Source organism: Delphinapterus leucas, chromosome 4, assembly GCF_059928025.1.
Source record: "Delphinapterus leucas isolate spDelLeu-1000000601 "Yukka" chromosome 4, BTC_Dleu_Yukka2, whole genome shotgun sequence".
NCBI lineage: Eukaryota > Metazoa > Chordata > Mammalia > Artiodactyla > Monodontidae > Delphinapterus > Delphinapterus leucas.
Window position 1 is genome coordinate 44,647,122 of NC_143132.1, and position 24,654 is coordinate 44,671,775.

A 24,654-nucleotide genomic window follows, 5' to 3' on the forward strand; every position below is an offset into this window, starting at 1 on the left:
AATATTTTTAGGTAATTTAGATCATCTTAGAAATTACCAGCAACTTTTTTAATTAAATATTTTATGAGAGACTAATGTGATTGGAACACATATTTTTCCGACAATTGAACAAAATTATTTATTAGTAAATCTGATTATTAATTAATTAATGTTAATCAAATATTTTCATTTCTTGACTAATAAGAAATTTTAAATTAAGCTTTCACTTTCTTATTGATTTGAGGACCATTTTCCCAAACATATCCCCTGAGGTTATCTGAATACTTGTCATCATGGCTACCTCTCTGGATTCATGTTCATCTTCTTAAAATCAAGTCTTCGCAGGAAGTATACATTGCTCTATAATTCCCATACAAAAAGTACTAATTTTCAGTGATCTCTACCCTGGGAAATAATTATTTCCATTCTATATTCTCTGTTTTCTGCTCAACTTTTGCTTATTCTTTATCTCCCTACCCAGTTTAGAGTAAAGGGTCTTGGTGTCACATACAGTAACCAGGCTTCTTTCCATCCTTTCTTCTCCTGCAGGGTACCTGACACCTGCTGACTACACCATGCTCAGATTTTATATCTTAACCCAGTTATGGATGCAATAAAATGTGAAACTTAGTAAGAGAGTCTTCTTGTACTGGGCTGAGGAAATCTGCATCTAGAAGATGGGAAAATAACTGCGTGTATGAAATAATATAAAAGCATTTTTAAAATACTAGAGAAGTGACTAAAAGATAGTGTGCAGCTTGTATGCTCTAAAGAAGTTCCAAAGAGTTCAAAAAAGGAGACAACAATTATTTCCTTCTCCCCACACAACCCCAAAAATCAAGATTCAGATGGGCTAAAGGAAAGATTTCAGTTCTAAATAAGGAAGAAATTGTGTGTGTGTCTGTATGTCTGTGTGCGTGCGCGCACGCTTGGGGGGGTGTAGTTCAAATACATAGAGTTAAAAGGTAACTGGCAACCAGTTACATACCCAAGTACCCTTCTCCCAGCAACCAAATCACTAAGTGGCATTTAACCAAGCATTCTTTTATTTTTGCATCTAGTCTAAAAATGATTATCTAACCATTCACTTTCTATAAAATATCACAAGTATCACTTAAACTTTGGGCTACTGGAAGCCAATTTAAAAATTTACTGTTGATACATTTTGTCTATTTGCCTTTCAAATGTGTTTTAAAATATAGAGATGATCTTGGGTTTGGTGACAATTTTTTAAATACAACGCCAAAGATACAATCCATGAAAGAAATAATTAACCTGGGCTTCATTAAAATTAAAAACTTCTACTTTTGAAAGATACTGTCAAGAAAGTAAAACACAGACTAGGAAAAAATTGCAAAAGACATATCTGATAAAAGAGTACTATCCGGGGCTTCCCTGGTGGCGCAGTGGTTGAGAGTCCGCCTGCCGATGCAGGGGACACGGGTTCGTGCCCCGGTCCGGGAAGATCCACATGCCGCGGAGCGGCTGGGCCCGTGAGCCATGGCCGCTGAGCCTGCGCGTCCGGAGCCTGTGCTCCGCAACGGGAGAGGCCGCGACAGTGAGAGGCCCACGTACCACAAAAAAAAAAAAAAAGAAAAGAATACTATCCAAAATATAAAAAGAATTAAAAATCAATCAATTAAAACTATTAAAAATCAACAGTGAGAATATAAAAACCCTGATTAAAAACTGGAGAAAAGATCTGAATAGACACCTGACCAAAGAAGACACACAGATGGCAAGTAAGAAAAAAATGCCCAACATCATATGTCATAAAGGAATGGCAAATTAAAACAACACTGAGATACAACCATACACCTATTAAAATGGACAAAAACTGAAACATTCACAACACCAAGTGCTGGTGAGGATATGAAGCAAAAGGAACTCTCATTCATTGCTGGTGGAAATGCAAAATGTCACAACTACTTTGGAAGACTGGCAGTTTCTTACAAAATGAAATATATTCTTACCACATGATCCAGCAATCATGCCCCTTGGTATTCTTTCAAGTGGTTTGGAAACATGTCCACACAAAAACCTGCACAGGGATGTTTATAGTAGTTGTATTCATGATTGCCAAAATTTGAAAGCAACCAAGATGTTCTTCAATAGGCGAATGGATAAACAAACTGTAGTATATCCAAACAATGCAATATTATTCAGTGTTCAAATGAAATGAGGTACAATCCATGAAAAGATATGAAGGAACTTTAAATGCATATTAATAAGTGGAAGAAGGCAATATGAAAAGTCTACATACTGTATGATTCCAACTATATGACTTTCTGGAAAAGGCAAAACTATGAAGACAGTAAAAAGAACAGTGGTTTCCAGGGGTCAGGGTAGAGGGAGGGACAAATAGGCAGAGCTCAGGATTTTTAGGGCAGTAAAAATACTCTGTGTGATAATATAAAGGTGAATACATGTCATTATACACTTGTCAAAATGCACAAAATGTACTACACAAAGAGTGAATCTTAATGTAAACTATAAACTTGGTGTGATAATGATGTGTTGATGTAGGTTAATCAATTGTAACACATGTACCACACTAGTGTGGGATGTTAATAGAGGGAGGTTCTGAATGTGTGGGGTCAGGGGGTATATGGCAACTCTGTGTACTTTCTGCTTACTTTTGTTGTGAACCTAAAACTGTTCTAAAAGTAAAGTCTATTTTATTTTATTTTTTAAAATTTTTATTGGAGCATAGTTGATTTACTATGTTGTGTGTTTCAGATGCAGAGCAAAGTGAATCAGTTATACATATACATATATCCACTCCTTTTTTTTTTTTTTAGATTCTTTTCCCGTATAGGCCATTACAGAGTATTGAGTAGAGTTCCCTTTGCTATACAGCAGGTTCTTATTAGTCATCTATTTTATATATAGCAGTGTGTATATGTCAGTCCCAATCTCCCAATTTATCCCTCCCCCCTCTTATCCCCTGGTAACCATAAGTTTGTTTTCTACATCCATGACTCTACTTCTGTTTTGTAAATAACTTCATTTGTACCCTTGTTTTTAGATTCCACATATAAGTGAAAAGACAGCCCTCCGAATGGGAGAAAATATTTGCAAATGAAGCAACCAACAAGGGATTACTCTCCAAAATATACAAGCAGCTCATGCAGCTCAATATCAAGAAAACAAATAACCCAATCAAAAAGTGGACAGAATATCTAAATAGACATTTCTCCAAAGAAGACACACAGATGGTCAAAAAGCACATGAAAAGACACTCAACATCATTAATTATTAGAGAAATGCAAATCAAAACTACAATGAGGGGCTTCCCTGGTGGCGCAGTGGTTGAGAATCTGCCTGCCAATGCAGGGGACACAGGTTCGAGCCCTGGTCTGGGAAGATCCCGCTTGCCGCGGAGCAACTAGGCCCGTGAGCCACAACTACTGAGCCTGCGTGTCTGGAGCCCGTGCTCTGCAACAAGAGAGGCCGCGATAGTGAGTGGCCCACGCACCACGATGAAGAGTGGCCCCCACTTGCCGCGACTAGAGAAAGCCCTCGCACAGAAACAAAGACCCAACACAGCCAAAAATAAAAAAATAAAAACTACAATGAGGTATCACCTCACACCAGTCAGAATGGCCATCATCAAAAAAATCTACAAACAATAAATGCTGGAGAGGATGTGGAGAAAAGGGAACCCTCCTACACTGTTAGTGGGAATGTAAATTGGTAGAGTCACTATGGAAACATTATGGAGGGTCCTTACAAAACTAAAAATAGAAATACCATATGACCCAGCAATCCCACTTCTTGGCATATACCCAGAGAAAAACATAATTCAGAAAGTTACATGTGGGACTTCCCTGGTGGCACAGTGGTTAGGAATCCGCCTGCCAATGCAGAGATATGGGTTCAAGCCCTGGTCCGGGAAGATCCCACATGCCGCGGAGCAACTAAGCCTGTGCACCACAACTGCTGAAGCCTGCGCACCTAGAGCCCGCGCTCCAGAACGAGAAGCCAGTGCAATGAGAAGCCCGCACACTGCAATGAAGAGTAGCCCCCGCTCACTGCAACTAGAGAAAGCCCGCACCCAGCAACGAAAACCCAACACAGCCCCAAAATAAATTTATTTATTTATTTATTTGTTTATATATTAAAAAAAAGTTACATGTGCCCCAGTGTTCAGTGCAGCACTATTTACAATAGCCAGGACAAGGAAGCAACCTAAATGTCCATCAACAGAGAAATGGATAAAGAAGATGTGGCACATACATACAATGGAATACTACTCAGCCATAAAAAAAGAACAAAATAATGCCACTTGCAGCAATGTGGATGGACCTAGGGATTGCCGTTAGTGAGTGAAGTAAGTCAGACACAGAAAGACAAGTGAAGTCTATTTAAAAAAATTAAATCCAAACTAAGTGAATTACTATCTCCACACACCTAACTCTCTAGTGTGATTTTTTTTTAACACATGGACTCTAGATAAGAAAGTTACAATCACTAAGGTATTCAATATATGATTTCTGCTTAACCAAATGAGGACTTCTATGTGTGAATAAAATGTAAATGCATTTTTAGATATATGATATCCTAAATAACTACTCTCCATGAAAATAAAGTAATATCCACGAATCACACATTTCAATTTTGTCGAAGAGCAATAATGAACCAACCTGTTGTTGTGTTTTCATGGACTGATGGCAGATTGTTTTTTTCTATACTAAGACATTTATTCCTAGTTTTGAATTTTGTCTCTTTTGTTTGGATTTGGTCTCTTTTCATAATTTTTCCCTAGAATATGTTTAACATTTTGTTACCCATATGATTCTATTATATTTTATGTATTGTCTTTGGGCCATTACTCCAATAGAAAGTAATTCTTATTCTGGCTCTCTCTTCCATGAGTGATTACTATCATTTCCTCCTCTCTTGTCATTTTCATCATTTTGTTTCTTCCTCTGGAATCTGAATAAGTATACTAAAGTTGTTCTCCATATCTTTTTCCTCCCATCTTTCCTTCCTACTCTCCTTCCTTCTTAACTGCCAGTTCCCTATTGCAATAGTACAAGTACTTATGTGCCACCTGTCCAAACAAGAAAATTATAAATCATTGTATTTAGAGGACTCCAATGAAACAAAAAAGTCCCTGCCCAGTCACACTTGTTTTACTCCAATCAGTTAACAAGCCTATATGTACTCTACTAGAACTTCTGATTAGCTTCTCATGAAACATAAATAAAAGTAGACAGACAAGGATAATAAACTGTCTGTGGATATCTCTTATGGAATATCTCTAATATACAAGAAAGAGAACAAAACCAACAAGTAGAACCAATGGAAACATAAATAAAGAGAATTAATGCAGAAAGGAAAATAAAATTATAAATAAATATGTAATAATATCATTCTATGGATAAGAGAATACTTTGACCTGGTTCACAAGAACTGTGATGTTCTAATAAAGCAACAAAGAGAATCAGAAAAAAAATCAGAAATTAAGAACAGGCAGCAAAAGTTTAAAATTAATAGAACAAGAGCTTCCATTTCCAAGAAGAAAGAGTTGATATACTTTTCCCTATTCCACCTTCTAAGTATAAATAGAAACTCTGGATATTACATATAAGACATACATAAGAATACAGGTAGAGAGAAGACAGCAACCAGCTAGGAATCTCATGTCCAAAGAACAAAATGGTAGTGACTTGCCTGGGTTTTCATTTTGCCTCCTATACTACAAATTTGATGCTAAAGAATCTGGAAATACAAAAATGGGCACAATATTTTTTAAAAAGCCCCAACAAAAGTCAACAGACTCAAGAAGAGGCAGCACAGCATAGAAAAAACAGGAAACGTTCAGGAATAATTGTGCTAGCTAACTAAACACCACAGGATGGGAAAACTGTGTCTCCTCCTAGCCTTGCCAGCAAAGACCAAGGAGGTAGTCTACATTTCCACAGTTGCCAGGCTGTAACAAGGAGCCCCAATTCCCCTACCTCCAGCTGTGGTGTCAGTGAAGGTAGAGTACAGAGCTGGGACTTTCATCCCCATTAGGCTGTAACAAGCTCCCAAGATAACAGTAGAGACCATGCAGGGAACCTGGATTTCTATCCACATCTGGCAGTAAGGAGGGGTACTTCCCCCTTCCTCTGAGGTCATGTCAGAGGGGACTAGAAAAGGCCTCCTCATCATTATCCAACAGTAAGGAGACCACTTATCCCCAGGACTCCCACCTGTAGTGTCAGTGGAAGCCATAAGGGGTGCTGTAATGAGGCACTCCTACCCCTCTTGTTCAGGAAACTGTCAGAGGTGAGCCAGAACTCCCATTCCACTGAGCAATAATGAGGAGTGCCCACCAAGGTAACAATGGAGGACAAGGGGATAAACCCCCACTTGGCAGTAATGAAGCGGTAGCTCTGCCAGAGATGTCAGAGGAAGCCCAGATAAAACAAAGTTTAAATATGATCCAGAGTCTCATAACATAGTACACAAATGTCCAGATTTCAACTAAAAATAATTTATCATACTAAGAAGCAGGAAGATCTCAAACTACATGAAAAAATATTATCAATTATATATGAACATTAAGATGACAAGATTAGAATTATTTGACAAAGATTTTAAAGCAGCCAGCATCTTAGCTCTGCCACCTTCCAGTTTTGACTTTAAGGAATCTAAATAAGAAGAACTATCAAAGCACTATAATGATCATATGAAAACGCAAATAAAAAGTATTTGGTACCTCAATCAATCAATCAATAGGTCAATCAGCCAGCATATAAATGCTTCAACGAATAATTATGAACATGCTTGAAACAAATGAGAAAATAGAAAAACTCAGCAAGAAAATAGAAAATATAAAGAAGAATCAAATGAAAATAAAATGCCTGAAAAATTAAATAAATAAAATTTAAAAATTCAAAAGATAGGTTCAGAATGGAGACAGCAGAATGGAGAGGACAGAATAAACATCAAATAAATTGGAAAATATAACAAAGAAAAAAATACAGGGAAAAAAATGAATAGAGACATGGTGATCTGTGGAACTATAACAAAAGATCTAACATTTCTGCCATTGGAATCCCAGAAGGCAAGCAGAAAGAGGACAGGGCTAAAAAAAGTCCTGAATAAACCATGGCTGAAAACTTCCTAAATTTGCCAAGAAATATAAACCTACAGATTCAAGAAGTGAGCAAACCTCAAACACAATATACCCAAAGAAATCTATCATAATCCAGGGCACATCATAGTCAGTCTTCCAAAACTAAAATAAAAAATCTTGAAAGCAGCAAGATGGAAATAACACCTTATCTACAGAGAAGTAGCAATTCAAGTAACAGATTGCTCTTCAGAAGCAAGGAGAAAGTATTATCAGAGCTGTATAAGTAAGTGGCAAACTTCTCTCAAATGCTAAAAGAAAAAAACTACTAGATGTTTCAGAAAGAGAGAACAGGGAAAAGGAAGAAGACAGTTATTCAAATACATAATCATAAGTTTACAGTGTGGAAGGAAATATATGAAATTTTAAAAAGCTCTGAGTAGTTTGGGACAGTGAATGTGAAAATATCAACTTTAGGCATAACAGGGAGAAATGTAGAACAAAGAAATAATGGAAATATCCTAAATTCTTCCACAAGAAGAAGAGAAATATCCTATGTCAATGATCAGATATCAGAAGCACATAAAATTTTTAATATTATACCTATTTCATAAATTTGTAACACCTATTTCAGCATGTGTCCCTAAAACAAGTAGTTGTATTTTATTAAATGTTTTAAAAGAAGCAAAAAGGAAAAAGTTCATCCACATAGGAATAATAAACTCACTCAGAAATTAGCCTTCTTAAAATCTCAATTTTTAAAAGCTACTAACCTGACATATTATACAGGGCAAATATTTTATAGTTTCATTTTAAATATGAAAACTAGTATTGCAAATAAGCAGTAAGTTTTCTTTCACTTTGTAAACAATTAGGTGTTTGCTTATTTGTCAGAAATAATGTGAATCTGAATGCAAAAAAAAGGTATGATGAAAAATTACTATGATATTTAGTAAACAAACAAAAAAGTAAAGAATTTAATGCCATTAAAACTGGATGGAGAATCAACTGTTATATAGTTATTAGAAAAATGAAAATCTATCAGTTGGACATAAATGTCACATCCTATAGAAATGAGAAACACACAATGGGTGAACTTAGTTTATTTTGACTTTGTAATTTATCTTGGGTACCAAAATTAATGGAGAAAACTTGAGATTACACAGAAGAAGCCCAAAACAAATGCTTAGTCTAAGAGGAACTAAACATAGTTGGTAATTAACAGAGCAAATCTAGGCCAAAAAACATAGAATAGATGTTCAAGTGTAAATGACATCACAGTACATTAACATTTTACTATTTTACATTTGTTGTTGCAATGATAATATTATCAGCTACAGTTCATTCATTTTGCAGAAAAAATGCACACATTCAATGAGAGAGTAGCACTGAACGTAACTTTTATTTAACATTGTTTAAATGATATAGCAAAATAAATAGAAAATTTTCTTACTACGATATTATCTGTTTGTCTACTCTTTTTGCTGGTTTTCCATTCAATAACAGTGGTGTTGCTTTAAACACAGACATACATATACACATACACATGTCAATAGATTAATTTATCAAACAATGCAACTTCTATGGTATTTTTTCCCTTTCCTATTTTCTTTCAGTAGAGCAAAAAGTATCGATGCTAAAAGAAACCTGTATTTAATGCTTGAAAAATAAATAGTCATGTAACTTTAAAGTGGAGTGACCTGGGAATATTGATTCTGGTTATAAAACGAAAAAAGAGAGATGTAACACATTTTTTTTGCCAATATTGCAACACTCAACAGTATATACACCACACTTTCTGGTTTCAAAGTGTTTTTTATGTCTTCTTCCATGCCATCGTCAAGGGATTTGGCTGGTTTAGCTCCAAGCATCAAGGATTCAAGTTTGAAACCACATTGTGCACAGCTTAGAAATCAAATTTGCCTGGGCAAAAGATATGAGTAGCCTCCTATGAAGAAATTCACCCTAAGGAAAAAGTAAGTAGAGTCTCACAAATTAGATTCATGGTCATTATGTCAAAGTTGAAGAGAAGGGTGATTCTAAATAAGGGTTTACTATCCCAAAGATTGTTCTATACATAAGTTCTCATGGGCACATAGTTCAGTCACAAGGTAACAACAACAACAAAAAATCCCCATAGAAATAGAAATAAAATAAAATGAAATGGAAAACAAAGATTTAGCACATTGAGTGTCCATGCATCAGCCCTGTTGGCATTGAGATATTTACCCCCTGTGAAAGACATCGTCCAAACTCAGGCACTAGCATCAACATCAAGAGGAAACAGCTGCATTCCTACTTTACGTTTTCATCACCCTGCCACCACTGTTAACATCAACATTAACAGGATAAAATAATTATTATGCCCCAAAGGCCCTAAACTGGAGACATAAAAGGTAATACAGCAAGTAAGAAAACCAGATTGTGAAGCACAGAAGAGTCACAGTCACAAGCTTCTAGGAACAATTTGTATTATTATCGCCTAACAGATATGTCCTGGGAACAAAGGTTTTACAGTCATAACAGGGAAGTATGGTGGTAAAAAGTCTGAGAGACTCTGACCCTACTATCATGAGAGGCATTATCAGGATTTGTTACCTGGTTCAGTTAATAGGTGCAACAATTAACAACTTTACTTAGGAAAAACATGTTCATGTTTTCTTCTTGAGCGACCAACAAATAGCATGTCCATGCTACTGAAAATGTACTGAAATATCAGAAAAGAACTGTATAACATAGGAGTCATAAAGTGGTCAAGCTAACCAGGGAGGCCTTAGCCAAATAAAATTATATTTAAATGAGTCTATTATAATGATACTGTCATAGTTGGTGTTTTTACCCAGTCAGGGAGTGTTGTTTAGTTTTGTTTTTGTTGAGAATGACACCAAATTGTGTGAGACCAGCCAACTTTTAGAATCCCACGGATATAATCACAAAATAAAATGTTAGTAACAGAGCATATGTTGAGATATTTCCAATTATGACCTCATTTTAAACACACATGCTAAAGAATTTCAAAATCTGTTTTGTAGTGCACAGATATAGATCCGAAATGTTTCATTCATTTTCAAAATCTTTGAATTATGATTATCAACTTCATTTTGTTAACAGGGGAAAGACCATATGCTAAGACCATGACCTTCTAAGAATAAAACAGTCTTCCACTTTACTTACCCCCAATCAGCACATACATACAACACAGTCTACTTTTTGTTAAATATCCGCCTCAACGTCCATTTAGCAATCATAGATATTTTCTTAAACATCTTTCTAAATGACTAATACTGGACTGATGAAGACAAGAATATGTTGAACTGTATGTACTCATATACTTTTTACCTGAACTAAATTATTGATATCTTATATTTCATCATTCCCAAGGTCTCTGCTACTCACATTGTTATTTGTGTTAATTCATACTTATTTTATTTATATTATGTTGGTGAAATAACAAAATAACTGAGAAAATCAAAGCATTTATTCATTTTTCTTCTAAAATAGATTCATAGAGTTTTAAAGTTACATGGGGGCTTCTCTGGGGCTTCCCTGGTGGCACAGTAGTTGAGAATCTGCCTGCCTTTGCAGGGGACACGGGTTCGTGCCCCGGTCCGGGAAGAGCCCACATGCCGCGGAGCGGCTGGGCCCGTGAGCCATAGCCGCTGAGCCTGCGGGTCCGGAACCTGTGCTCGGCCCCGGGAGAGGCCGCGACAGTGAGAGGCCCATGTACCGCAAAAAAAAAAAAAAAAAAAGTTACACGAAACAGAATTTTTCTTCTTTATTCAGGTGTACGTATAAAATACATGTGATGAAAACACATGTATTAGTTTTACTGGCGTAAATATGCTCTTTGGGTAGAGAAAAATTCGCAAGTACATCTGGATACACTTTATAAGTTGCAGACTATTTCATGTATAGTGCCAAACCTCTTACTCATAACACTATTTGTAAGTAAAAATGAGAAATTTTGCTCTTTAATCTCCAAGATCAAATGCAGTAAAATTACAAAGGAACTTGGCCAACATTGGCAAAACGTCATAATTTTAGATAAAAATGCCTTAACAAATTTGTTTTTAATTATCTGACAGGAAATTCACAACCATTTCTATTCCTAATCATATTATGCCCAATTTTTTAAACGCCAGACTAAATTTCAATGAACACTTCAGAACAAAATGGCATTATTAGTTTGAATTCTGACCCCAAGGAAATGCCCTTAAAGTATGATTTTTTTAACATCTTTATTGGAGTATAATTGCTTTACAATGGTGTGTTAGTTTCTGCTTTATAACAAAGTGAATCAGTTATACATATACATATGTTCCCATATGTCTTCCCTCTTGCATCTCCCTCCCTCCCACCCTCCCTATCCCACCCCTCCAGGTGGTCACAAAGCACCTAGCTGATCTCCCTGTGCTATGTGGCTGCTTCCCACTAGCTATTTATTTTACATTTGATAGTGTTTTATGTCCATGCCACTCTCTCTTTGTCCCAGCTTACCCTTCCCCCCTCCCCGTGTCCTCAAGTCCATTCTCTGCTTCCCTCACTAGTTTAATGAACATTATAGCATTTTGTCTCAGCTGATTCTTTTCATAAATAATCCTTGCCCAGCTTAATCCATTTTTTGGAACTACCCTTCAGTAATGTTCAGGCCATTAGTGGTTTAACTCTTTTTTTTTCTGTCATTGATTATTAGTACACACTGCTGAGCTTAGCCAAGTTAAGCAATATGATACATGTTCATGAATCACTAATTTCAAAAACAGCATATGTTAAAACATAACCTTATTTTTTATATACTTCATTAGACCACAAAGTAATTTGTTTTAATATTTAAGGTTTGGGATTTTCCCAAATATAGTTTAAAAAATGACCCAAAGTATGTTTATTCTTTTATATTTTGCAGGAGTATAGACAAAGCAATTTCAAAAGATTAATAAAAAACTCCATTCTCTACCATTTCAATCTGTCAATAAGAAAACATATTACATTTTTATCATGTCCAAATTCAAGGCAAGACACATGGTGATGGAAAATGTCAAATTTTTCAAACAGTGCAAACATTAAAAAAAATCTAACCGGCCTTGGAATGAAGCTTTCAACTATTGGCTTTTGAAAGCAATGGCCATTTTTTATTTACTGTTACCAATTTGATCAATAAGTTAAGAATAAACACTTTATACACTATAATTTTGTGGGAACTAAGTGTACAATAAAAAAGAGATCTGGCTGGAGGAGGATTTAAGGTGACATGTAAGACAGACACGGGGAACATCAAATTCAAACACCATGAGGACAGAAAGAGTTTGGGTACTGACGGAAAATAAAATATATTTAGCTAGAGACTGGTAAGTAAGGGACAATTGGTAGACATTGGAGAGGTAGGTCAGTTGAATCTTTTTGGTCATGATAAGCAGAAAATTTTTTTTAATTAAATGAAAATCCATTAAATAGAATTATGACATGAATTGATTTACACTTTACAAATATTTAGGGGATATTTAAATGTACAGAAGACCACTTATATGTGGGTTTTTTTCAATAACTACATACCATGGTACTACACAATCCTCGGCTGGTTTAGTCCACAGATGTGGAACCTCAGAGATGGATTTTCCACTGAATGGTGGAGTGGTTCCCCTCACCCCCACTGTTGTTCTCGGGTCAACTGTAATTATTTTCCCTGTAATTCAAAATTATTTTCCCTTAACTCAAAATATTGTTTAGAAACAATTATTCTGGGAAATGGCCCATAAGCTTCACCAGACTTCAGGAGAAATGTTAAGACTGCCCAAATGAATCAGGAGGTTGGAGAAACAGCAAGCATGGAAAAAGCAAAAAAACAAACAAACAAAGCTAAAAGACTACTCCAGTACATCAAAAATGAAAGGAGAGTTTGACCTATGATGGTGGTACTAGAAATGGATATCAATGGATAGATTTAAAATATATTTCAGAAGTAATACCAAAAGGACTTGTTAGTGGGTTGAATGTGGAGATGAGGGAAAAAAAATCAAGGATGACTCACAGAATTTGGTTGTGAGCAGTTGTGTAGTGACACTTATAAGGTATTCTCTCCTTGCATTCTGAGTCCTACTTAAAATTAACTCTTACTGATAAAAAAGAAAAAAAGTTTTACTTGGTATTTCTTTAAATAAAAATAGAACAGAGGAAATATGTTTTGGGAAACAGATAAAATTATTTATTTTATTTGTCTGTATTCTAAAATGATCAGACCCAGAACAACATGATCTGATATGATGATACTCAGACTTGGATTATCATCATATGGATGGTTCATTATGATGGAATTTTCATATGTGAATTAGCATTTGAGTTAGCTAGAAAACAAACATGTCTAGATAGAAATAAAGTAAATTTAAGTTTTTCAGTCATACATTCAATTATTTTATACTTGGCATACAGTAATCATGTGGTTCTTTCCATTAATTACTGGTATTTGTATTGCTCTAGGAAATTTACATTTATCTTTAGATTATTATTTTTTCTTGTTTTCAAATAGGGAGAAAGAACAGGTGCCAAGGGAAATTTAATTTTAATTGTAAATCACAAGGGAGAAATGAGGGCTGCTAGTTGGAAAAAGAATAGAAATCAAATTATAAAGTTAAATGTTAATGCTTTAAAGTGAAGAAGACAGAAGAAAATCAGATATGAAGAAGGAAATACATGGATATTTGTAAAAAGCATGAGAACTGGTAGGTGGCAGCAATCAGTTTTCACACACAAAAAGATGTAGGCTGTAATGATGATGTGACAAAATGACAGGTGTGACAGGCACAAATCAGTGATGGAGGTATTTACAGAGGTATATTATAGCTGTAGGCAAAATTTTGAAATAGGCTAAGTTTGTTTTCAATGCCCTCTCACTTCCCTTCCAGCATCCCTGGATCCAACTTGAAGCACTCAGTGTCCTCACTTTGACCTCTTGATGTTTATGCTTTCCCTGCTCTGGTGTCCATACAAGTCAGCAATTTTGCGTCAACACTTCATAACTGATACAGCAAATTTACCTAGCCTGCATTATATTCATTCAGGTCCTGACTCCTTCATGACCAACTAATTTAGGAAATTATACTTGTTGCTAGTGGCCGGATGTGTTAGCAACCTAAATGTCATATTAATATCTCACTTCATGTATCCAGAGACAAAATAACTGCTTTTAAAGAGTGACGATTAGAGCAGGAAATGGGGACAGAATCTTAATATAGCAGGTGAGATTATCTGTAGCAGGTTGGATTTGGGGGAATGTAGAAATTATACTAGGTAGATGTTTGATGAGTACACATATACATAATATCAACCAATAAAATAATCATGCTCCATTGTATGCCTGTCCAATTAAGAATGATTTGAAGAAAAAGTGTAATCTGTAAGTTCTGCTTTTTGAATAGTCTATCAGTGGTGAGATGAATTATATGAGAAACATAGCAAGAGAAAGGACTAGCAGAAATTTTCCTAGAGAAATAATTACAATATGTACAGACATTTTAAGAAAACCTCCATTTGTGCTAATTCAGATGTACCCGTTTAGTAAAAATCATATTTTACACTGAAACTGTTTATTTAATGACATGTATTTTCCAAGCAAGCATGTAATTCCAAGTTTATTTTTTCTAAACTATTATGACATAATAAACCAGCACTGAGACATGCACATAGTCGAATGAATAAAATAAAATTGTATGTCAATGTTTTATAGAATAGCACGTTTGTGCTAAAAAAAAATACTGTAAATACCATTATTGTGTAAATCAAAATATGATTTAATCATATATTTGAAAATGCATTGTATATGTAATTCAATATAGTATTGAAGAAAGCAAACATTATTTAAATAGCTAAATAAAATTTTCATTACCTATACCAAAATAGAATAAATGTAAATAAATATTTGATGAACTATAATGGCAAAATCAACATAATCGTTATATGAATTGGCCCCATATTTATCAATAGAATTCTTAGTTTTAAATCCTAATAATTTAATTTTGAAATTGAATTGCCCAATTAGTTCAAATTCTTTATTTCACTAGTTTTACAAAATATAAATTTACAGCACATACTTAGTCCCACTGTTTTGGAAACTTACTGTTTCTAACAAAATTTATCCAGAATAGCATTTACATAAGTCTCAGTGATCTATTCATAATAAATAGCAGAAAAACAAGAGAAAGCAGAAGGCTGTGTACTGGTAGAAAGTATGTCTATTATAATTTGGAAAGTAGATGAAATACTTAATATACTATCATATCTAGATAGGAATATTTGCAAGCAGAGAGTTGAATGTGCCATCTCATCTCCTCTTGATGTGTATAGTAAAATGCAAGAGAATGATTTAAAATAAAATTGTTGAACATAAGAGAGCAACAACCTTCTGGGTTTGAAAATGCCCAGCCTCTCCAGGTGGCAAAACATGTTAAAAGTAAGCAATGTCTTCTGGGCAAAACCAAATCCAAGGCATATGCAGGAAAATGTTTTTTCAGTTTCCTATTTCTGCTGCAACAAATTACCACAAACATAGAGGCTATAAACAATACAAATTTAGTTTCTTACAATTTGGTGGTCAGAAGTCCAAAATGCATCTCAGACCGCTGAAATCAAGGTGTCACCAGAGCAGCATTTCTTCTGGGGGCTTTAGGGGAGAATCTGTTCCTTGCCTTTTTCAGCATCAAAAGCTATCCACAGTCCTTGGCTCATGGTCACATCAATTTGACCTCTGGTTATGTCATCACATTCCCCTCCTCTGACTCTGACTCTCCTGGATATCTTATAAGGACCCATGTGTGTGTAGTTCCCTCCCACAGTGAACAAGGCTGATTTGTGGCCAGTTAGATATTTTGTACACGATACTATGCAACTTTTGAGGTTAGGTCAAAAAACACATTAAACTTTCTGCCTTCATTGTATCACACTTGCTCTTGGAGAAGCCATCCAATATGTCACATGGATACTGAAACAGCCCTGTACAGAGGCCCACTTGTAGAGGAACTAGGACCTCTCACCAACAATCAACACCAATTTGCCAGCCAGATGTGCGAGTAAACTTTGTAGTAGAACCTCCAGACCCAGTCAATCCTTCAGAAGACTACAACCCTAGTTAATGTCTCTTAGAAACAGACCCAACCCAGTTCGAGAACTGCCCAATCAAGACACTTCAGATCCTCAAAATTACGAGGGTCTGAACATAACCATAAACATTTACTAACATAAGCAGAAACATTTATTATGCTTATAGTTATCTTAAGTCACTTTGGGATAATTTGTTATACAGCTATAAATAACTAGTACATGCAGTTTTGTCTCAAGATGAAAAAGGGTAATTTTATTTTCCATTATGGCTTTTACCAAGGAGTCCTTGCACATGCATGCACACAGCAACAATTCTATTCTATTCCCCACATAAAAGAAATATAACTCATACCAGAAAACTACTATATATGACAGAACAATTTATTCTGACTTCAGCAGTCCCATTACAAAATCCCCTTATTTCAAATATATAAGGAGATGTGATGGCCAGTTGCACCTCTTTGGTTTATACAAAGCTTCAATTTCAGAAAACATTTGTTTTTGATGGGTATCCAAATTTAGTTCTATTTTCTTCTATCCAAATAAAATATAGCAATTCTAGTAACTACATCCTCCAACATGTGACTCAAAGAATTTTAATAGTATACACCTCTAGCAAAGTTATAACTAGCATCCATTAATTTCTCTAGTTAAATATACACAGATTCATCACATATCTATCAAAGAAAGACAGAAACCAACTTAGCAGCAAACTTGAGCTATACTTCTCAAAAACGGAGGGATTACTCAGGGTCCAGATACAATAGCCACAGCATATCATTCCCAGATGTTGAGCCCTAAACAAGGATCTGGCATTTTCAAAATGCGGCTATCAGAGAAGCTTTCCCATTTTATCATTTCATTGTTGCGGTATGCCTAAAGTGAACTATACTCTCCTAATTAAGAAACCTGAGCTTGCAACAAGAGATTGTCATACTTAAGTGAAGTAAGTCAGAAAGAGTAAGATAAATACCATATGATATCACTTATACGTGGAATCTAAAATGTGACACAAATGAACGTTATCTATGAAACAGAAACAGAATCATGGACATAAAGAACAGACTGGTGGTTGGGGGACTGGGAGAGGGATAGAGTGGAGGGTTGGGGTTAGCAGATGTAAGCGTTTTTTTGCCGTACGCAGTCCTCTCACTGTTGTGGCCTCTCCCGTTGCGGAGCACAGGCTCCGGAGGCGCAGGCTCAGCAGCCATGGCTCACGAGACCAGCCGCTCCGCGGCATGTGGGATCTTCCCGGACCGGGGCACGAACCCGTGTCCCCTGCATCGGCAGGCGGACTCTCAACCACTGCGCCACCAGGGAAGCCCCTGATGTAAGCTTTTATCTATAGAATGGATAAACAACAAGGTCCTACTGTATAGCACAGGGAACTATATTCAATATCTATGATAAACCATAATGGAAAAGAATATAAAAAGAAAAAAAGAATGTATATATATACAGCTGAATCACTTTCCTATACAGCAGTAATTAACACATCACTGCAAATCAACTATACTTCAATTAAAAAAAAGAAATCTGAGCTTATCATCCTTTTAAAACAAGTGATAAACGTTTCACTGATGGTACTAGTAAAAATACCGCAACTGCTACTATTTTCAATTTTATTCATTGAGTATATCTCGGAGAAGTTGAGGCAATAAAAGTATTGCTGGAATAATCTAGGATTCATGAGATTTCATTGCACATCAAATTTTAGGAACCTCTATATTATCTGCTTCAAGATACAACATTTTAAAAACATTTACAACATATTTATATTGTGTGCTTTGTAGGCGAATGCCAGGAATTAGAATGAATACATTGAATTTCAATATACCGAAGCAGGATTTTAAAGGTGGTGGTGGAATTTATATGAAAATGAATTTCTACTGTCTGCATATTGCACAAAGGTCTATAAAATATGCTAATTAAAGAGGCTTTCAAAACAAAAAACTGAATACTGTCAATGTTCCTATCTTTTTGGATGCTCAATTATCTCATATAAAACATGAAGAAAAAATAGAAATTTCTACTGTAGTTACTATGAAAATCAAAGATACAAAGATTTGTAACCTAATGTCTAAAGTAGAATTTTAATAAGAAAGGTAAAACAAGTTACTTGGGTCCACAGAGACCTTATACCCATTAGTAAATATTTCATAGTACAAAATTTTGCCCTAAGTCTTTGAGACACAAACTTTTCTCACAAACTAAGGATATTTCTATTTCAAAAATATTCTGGATTGACATATAAGCCATATGCCAAATTACCATATTCAAGAACTGCAAAATAACAACTTCAAAGGAAATCTGGACACAAGTGTTCTTGTTAGAAAATTATCTCTTTGTAGGTATCTTACATTGGCAGCCAATATGCAAACAACATTTTGTTTGGGAAGAATAGAATCCAAGTAAATGGAGATCGTAAAATAATCTGAAATTTGAATATCATCAGGTTTGCAAATTCTGAAGAATCCATCTGGAAAATCAAAATGTATTTGGCATGGCAACCAAAAAGGTCAAGTTCTTGGGCCAGGACACAATATTTTTTTTTTTTTTTTTTTTTTTTTTTTTTTTTTTTTTTTTTTTTTTTTTGGCGGTACGCGGGCCTCTCACTGTTGTGCCCTCTCCCGTTGCAGAGCACAAGCTCCGGACGCGCAGGCCCAGTGGCCATGGCTCACTGGCCCAGCCACTCCGCACTATGTGGGATCTTCCCGGACCGGGGCACGAACCCGTGTCCCCTGCATCGGCAGGCGGACTCTCAACCACTGCACCACCAGGGAAGCCCAGGACACAATATTTTTGTCACACATTTTGTATTGACAAATTTGGTCTTCCTTCTTCTGTGGCTATTGAGTAGGAAGTTGAGATCATTTTCTATATCCAATATTGTATCTGGAATCAAAATTACTTGGTGACAAATTAATATAATATTACTTTTAAACCTCTAAATATTGATCAACATTTTCCTGACATTTAGTCTTTCAGAGATGATATCTGAATATAATCTGATATGATTTTTCTGTTTTGTTTTTTGTGTTTTTTAAGTAACTTCGTAGTTTTTGTATGGATATATGTTATTATTTCCTTTATAATTATAACTCAAAATGTAATAAATTATCTTTTCACTAACTTTGTCTGGATTCAGTAAGCACTTTGGTGACAGCTAGCCAGGTAATTTATCAAATCAGGAAGTTGCCATTCTTCTATAATAAGTTTGATTATTTTTTTTCCTTCATGCAAGTAAGTTAATATTATAAGTTTGTATCATTTTTTTTTCCTTTCTCCTCAATGCCAACCACCTCATTCTTGGAAAGTTTGGCTTATATGCCTTATACTTGATATGCTAAGGGACTTTCTCTAAATGTCCTGAGAATCACTGTTGCAATTTTCCTCAGTGCATTTTTTCCAGTTTCCTAAGTAAACGAATTATAATTTTGCTATTACATTTTCAATTAACTTTTAATTTCTCTGTCTTCATTTAAGTGCTTATACCTCAATAGGATCTTATGAATCCTTGGTCTGCTATCATTCTTCTTGATTGTGCTTTATGACCTATCACTTTCATTTCATTGAGGTGATGTTTTCTTGTACCTTTTAAAGAACATAAATCTAATCTGTCTAAATATTTTTCCTTTATTTCATTGATTGTGGACAGCTTCACCTACTATTCTATAATATTATTTCTTTTTTCTTCTTTTTCAAAATATATTCCATATTTTGGATTTTTTAAATATTTTTTTCTGCTTACTTATCTTTGACAAAATATATGTTGAACTAGACCTAATATTTGCCAAGGAAGAAAATATGGGACTATTCCTTCACTATTACCACTATTCATCTGGGAGGTTAGAGCATCCTGCTCTCCAGGCTACAGCTTGAGACGGATGAATACAAAGCCTAACATCTTTAGTACCTTTATACAGGACATCTCTCCTAGACTTGGGTGCTATTGCTTCAGTAAGGTCTGCCATTCAGATATCTTAATTTGAAAATACATTGCCCTATGGCTCCTCCTGATTTGGTTTTGCCTATAAATCTTATGTGGTTGAGCTATAACTCCCAAAAGAAAACCATGGCCAGCAGCCTCTACTCAGCATTCTGACAGATTGAATATGATTAAGGAAGTCTCAGAAAGTTTTTGGAAAGGATAAAGGATAAGGATGAAAAGTACAATTTATTTCCGGTTTCCTAGGTTTTATAGTTGGTAAAATAAGGCATCTGTAAACCTGCAAGCAGTAATCTGTTGGGAAGCCTAAAGCCTTCCCTGACAGAAGGGAAGCCTTGCCTGATAGACACATGTAACATCTACAAGTCAACAAAGATCTTCCTTGATATGGCTCCAACTGTTTTTACCTACTGAAAAATCTTTTCAGATTTTAGAAATAGGTTGGATGTAAGTCTTAATTTTCACTGATTTAACTGTATAATTTTCAGCTAGGGTCTATTTTCCCTGCCAAAGAGGTATTTTACAGGGATATTGAGAAATAACACACTAGGAAATCATAAAAATACTTTGTAATCCACTGATTAAGCTTTATTTCCTGAAAATTTCACTAACACCAGATCTTTGTGGTATTTGATTAAGCCATTTTCTTTGATTTATATTTGCTGACAAATTTTAATTGATCTTAGCTCTCCAAAAAATAGGCAGCATGATAATATATATTACTATATATTTCTAAATAGTTAATTCAGTAAATAATTTTTAAGGTAAGATCAAAAGTTGAAAGGTCTATTTAAGCACACTTTGTGCTAGAGATATTTATTCATCTATTTTAAAAAATGCATCAGTAATGAGACAACTACCAAGTTTTTTCCTTTAAGCTCACATAAATTGAAGTACCCATAGAAATCAATTTATGGGGGGATAGAGTCAAGATGGTGGTGTGAGAAGACATAGAGTTCACATCTCCCCACAACTAGGGGGGCTGCCAGATGCTGGTGAGAGACCTCAATGCCCAAGGAGACAGGAGGAAGCCCCAAGTGAACTGGTAGGACATGGGGGGACTGAAGGGGGAGGAGAGGTGGAGGCCGGACAGGACCAGCACCCCGGAGGGGTGGCTGAGAGAGGAGAGGGGTTCACACACCTAGAGGAACCCTTGGGGGCTCAGATCAGGGGGGAGCGCACCCAACCTTTCCCCTGCCCAATCAGCCAGGGAAGTCTGCTCTCAGGCCAGGTACTACACCCTCAGAGGTTTGCCCTGGGCTGCGTTGGTCCTGGGGGTATAGGAGGAAGGCAGGGAAGAACAGGAGAGGCAGGTGGGAGGGGCCCTCCAGGATGGGAGGAGCAGGAGAGAAGTGGAGGGAGATAGCCCCACCCACTCAAGCCCCTGGGAAGCCTTCTGGACTCCAAGAAGGGGTCCCCCACCCCCTGAGACAAGAGACAGGAGACAAGCCTGGGCCCCTTCTGTTCCGTTGAGCCTAAGGCCCACCCCTCACACCTCCCAGGGCCTTTTCCAGGCCCATGGGTCCTAAGTATAGGCCCTGCCCAATGCCCAAACCCAGCCCCTGCTTAGGCCTCCCTCTCCACAGCCAAGGCCTTTTCCACCTTTTTCTTTTATTCTCCTCCTCTTTTTTACTATTATGGTTCTGTTTTACCTTCTGGTTATTGTTTCATCTATATTTTTATTTTTATATTCTTTCTAACATATCTGTTAGTTTCCTAGTCTACTTTATTTTTTACTTTGTTATTGTTCTCTTTTTTTATGTTTTTGCCACCCAGCACCACTTTCAGAATCTTGGTTTACAAGCTGGGGGTCAGGCCAAAGGTCCTGCAGTGGGAGCTCCTAGTCCGAACCATTGGATTAACAGAGAACCTCAGACCCCAGGGAAGAGTCACCAGGAGTGAGGTCTCCCAGAGGTCCTCTTCTTGGCACCAAGACCCAGCTCTACCCAACATCCTACAAACTCCAGTGTTGAAAGCCTCAGACCAAACAACCAGTAAGACAGGAACAAAATCCCACTCATCAAAAGAAAAAAAAAAATGAGATGGCAAAAAATATGTCACAGATGAGGGAGCAGGGTAAAATCCTATAAGACCAAATAAATGAAGAGGAAATAGGCAATCTACCTGAAAAAGAATTCAGAGTAATGATAGTAAAGATGATACAGAAACTCAGAAATAGAATGGAGGCATGGATGGAGAAAATACAAAAAATGTTTAACAAAGATCTAGAAGAACTAAAGAACAAACAAACAGAGATGAACAACACAATAACTGAAATGAAAAATACACTAGAAGGAATCAATAACAGAATAACTGAGGCAGAAGAATGAATAAGTGAGACAAAAGACAAAATGGTGGAAATAACTGCTGAGGAGCAGAATAAAGAAAAAAGAATGAAAAGAATTGAAAACAATCTCAGATACCTCTGGGACAACAATAAATGAACCAACATTCAAATTATAGGGGTCCCAGAAGAAGGGAAAAGGAAAGGGTCTTATTTGAAGAGATTATAGTGGAAACCTTCCCTAACATGGGAAAGGAAATAGTCACCCAAGTCCAGGAAGCACAGAGAGTCCCATACAGAATAAACCCTAGGAGAAACACAGACAACACATATTAATAAAACTAACAAAAATTAAATTCAAAAAAAAATATTAAAGGCAGCAAGGGGGAAAAAATTAACATACAAAGGAATCCCCATAAGGTTATCAGCTGATTTTTCAGCAGAAATTCTGCAGGCCAGAAGAGAGACGCAGGATATACTTAAAGTATATCCTGAAACAGATGAAACAGAAAAACCTACAACCAAGTTACTCTACCCAGCAAGGATCTCATTCAGATTCAATGGAGAAATCAAAAGCTTTTCAGACAAGCAACAGCTAAGAGAGTTCAGCACCACCAAACCAGCTTTACAACAAATGCTAAGGAAACTTCTCTAAGTGGCAAACACAAGAGAAGAAAAAGACAAACAAAAACAAACCCAAAACAATTGAGAAAATGGTAATAGGAACAAACATATCAATGATAACCTTGAATGTAAATGGATTAAATGCCCCAACCAAAAGACACAGAGTGGCTGAATGGATACAAAAACAAGGCCTATATATATGCTATCCAGAAGAGGCCCATTTCAGACCTAGGGACACACACAGACTGAAAGTGAACAGATGGAAAAAGATATTCCATGCAAATGGAAATCAAAAGAAAGCTGTAGTAGCAATATTCATATCAGATAAAAGTAGATTTTAAAATAAAGACTATTATAAGAGACAAAAAAGGACATTATATAATGATCAATGGATCAATCCAAGAACATGATATACCAATTATAAATGTTTATGCACCCAACATAGGAGCACCTCATTACATAAGGCAAATGCTAACAACAATGAAAGGGGAAATCGACAGTAACACAATAATAGTAGGGGACTTTAACATCCCACTTATACCAATGGACAGATCATCAAAACAGAAAATAAATAAGGAAACACAAGCTGTAAATGACACAACAGACCAGATAGATTTAATTGATATTTATAGAATATTCCACCTGCAAGTGGCAGAACATACTCTCTTCTCAAGTGCACATGGAACATTCTCCAGGACAGATCACAACTTGGGTCACAGATGAAGCCTCGAAAAATTTAAGAAAATTGAAATCGTTTCAAGCATCCTTTCTGACCACAATGCTATGAGATTGGAAATCAATTACAGGAAAAAAAAACTGAAAAAAAACACAAATACAAGGAGGCTAAACAGTGCACTATTAAAAAACCAAGAGATCACTGAAGAAATGAAAGAAGAAATTTAAAAATACATAGAAAAAAATTACAATCAAAACATGACAAACCAAAACCTACGGGATGCAGCAAAAGCAGTTCTAAGAGGGAAGTTTATAGCAATTCAATCCCACCTCAAGAAACAAGAAAAATCTCAAATAAACAATCTAACCCTACACCTAAAGCAACCAGAGAAAGAACAAAAAATCCCAAAATCAATACAAGGAAAGAAATCATAAAGATCAGAGCAGAAATAAATGAAATAGAAACAAAGAAAACAATAGCAAAGATCAGTAAAACTAAAACTGGTTCTTTGAGAAGATAAACAAAATTGATAAACCCTTAGCCATACTCATCAAGAAAAAAAGGGAGAGGATACAAATCAATAATATTAGAAATGTAAAAGGAGAAATCACAACAGACCCCACAGAAATACAAAGGATTATAAGAGATTCCTACAAACAACTATATGCCAATAAAATGACAACCAAGAAGAAATGTACAAATTCTTGGAAGGGTACAATTTTCCAAGACTAAACCAGGAAGAATTAGAAAATATAAACAAACCTATCACAAGTAATGAAATTAAACCTGTAATTAAAAATCTTCCAAAAAACAAAAGTCCAGGACCAGATGGCTTCACAGGCAAATTCTATCAGACATTTAGAGAAGAGCTAACACCAATCCTTCTTAAACTCTTCCAAAAAACTGCAGAGGAAGGAACACTCCCAAATTCATTCTACAAAGCCACCATCACCCTGATACCAAAACCAGAAAAAGACAGCACAAAA